The following is a 1991-nucleotide window of genomic DNA, read 5'->3' on the forward strand; positions in this document are numbered from 1 at the left end:
AGCAAAGAAACAAATTAACCATGTAATTTATGTCCACTAAAGATAAAAAACTCCACTTCAGATACCAACGAGGTCACAAGTACCATGCACAAAGGATAGTGGCAAGAAAACCTGACCACTACTTAGCACCCTAGGTAGTTGTGTCATGAATGACACCAGCAAGGAGTGGGGGAATGTTAGCTGCTCAACTAACAAGAGCCAGAGAAAGAGCATCAAAAGGGACGCCACTCTTTTTTTAAAGCCAATTGTATTAAACCCCTTTGTATTACTGAGAAATCTCACAAAGTCCAAAGCGATTGTAATATTATTGATTGCCAACGAGTCTAAAGGGGTTGAAGACCTCCAAGTTTGTAATTGTATACAATTTTTAAGCTTTGTATTGAGCCCAAATAACTAGGAATCCATTCTTTGAACCTTGGCTAAGGTATAAAAGCCAACTTTTGTAATTAAAAACCTAAGTTTTTGGATAATGAAAGTAAGCGTTGCTACAAAAGCTCAATGTGAGTCTACTATTTCTTTGATTCCTCGTCTCTCTCTAGTAAGGTGTTGCATTGCTATTCCAAGCATACCAACGCGTTCGCAGGTGAAAGCTCTTCCATTTAACGGAAGTTTCTTGCAATGAAAGTGTGTTTTTAGTTGTGTTGTCTACACATTGATTTTGCTTCCTATGCACAATACATGCACACAAACTAGTTTTTGACCTTAGGAATAGGTGGAGCACGTCTAAAGGAAGCTGTAGAGTGCTTCAACGCCAAAACTGACTGACCTAAAGTAGGTTGTTTATCTTATGTGCGAGTTTTTTGAGTATCAAAAATGACATTTGAGTACACGATTAAGGATACTTTGCTCATACTAGGCATAAATTTCTGCTGCATTTGGAGACTCGTAGCTATGCCAAGTCATCGAATCAAGCTTGTGGTAAGGAAAGTGGCATTTGATGTCTGACACACATTTGAGACTGAGATAGGTAAAAGCGACATAGGTTTTGTTTTTTTGAGAGATTATTTATCTCTTGTAGCCTCCACGCACTAGTCAGGTCAGCTACGTCCCACGGATTGACAATTTTTATGTTTGTGGTTCTCGCTTTGCTAGCATTGATATGGTGAGGCTTGGCAACCGGCCGATAACCACCTTAGCCCCCATAGTTATTGTGTCATTCCAAAATCCCAAACATATTATGGTTAAAGGATCGACTAGAGACAACTTTACATGTCCCAATCAATAACAATATATGGTAAACAGAAAAACATACCATTCTCCTTATTGTTGAAGGATTTCATCACTTCTAATGCATGAAGAATGCAACTAGCATCATCATCCTTTGTTGCTTCTTCTTTACTTGCTACCTTGCTTATACCCCTCTTTGAATGATACATTTTCTCATGTCGCTTTCTAAGTATATATGTTCATAAGAAAATATCCAAGCATGAATAAGCTGCAGGCTTCCCATTTGAGGAACCTGTACAATAAGGCTCCCTGCATTCGTTGCATCATAATTGTATGATTTCTTTTCCATTGAGTCCTTTATTTTTATCTCAAAGTTGTCATCCCTTGCGACTGTCATATTTTTTTAGCTTTGATCATTGTACACTCTTTATCCCATTTATCTAGCTCTTCTTTAGGGACAAGCAAATCATTTTGCAAGGTATCACTTTGGAAAGACACCATCCCGTCATTGAAAGTGCTTCCATGATCACTTCCAAGACTTGATCATGAATCATTGCATGGAATCTTTGATCCTTTAAGATTTAGAGTATCATTGTCAGACGTCCTCTTTAGATAAACCAATGCATTCTCTACAAGCCACTTCTCTTCTTGTTTTATGTTGATAACTAGAGATCCTTCCAAAACAAAGTGAAAAGGTTGATTCTCCCTTGACACAAACAACACTAAGTGGAGTCTCACAAGAATTTTCTACATTATACACCTCTATGTCTCTCGAAGCTGCCATTGATTTCCTCTATGCAACGTACATACAAATTTGTATCCGA

General features: G+C 37.9%; 1 pseudogene; it reads right to left on the minus strand.

The window, feature by feature from the left end:
* Positions 1-1205: 1205 nt before the first annotated feature.
* LOC147421721 (uncharacterized) lies at positions 1206-1668 on the minus strand (annotated as a pseudogene).
* Between the last annotated feature and the right edge of the window lie 323 nt (positions 1669-1991).

This window comes from Adiantum capillus-veneris, chromosome 27, assembly GCF_014529385.1.
Source record: "Adiantum capillus-veneris isolate H3 chromosome 27, ASM1452938v2, whole genome shotgun sequence".
Classification (NCBI taxonomy): domain Eukaryota; kingdom Viridiplantae; phylum Streptophyta; class Polypodiopsida; order Polypodiales; family Pteridaceae; genus Adiantum; species Adiantum capillus-veneris.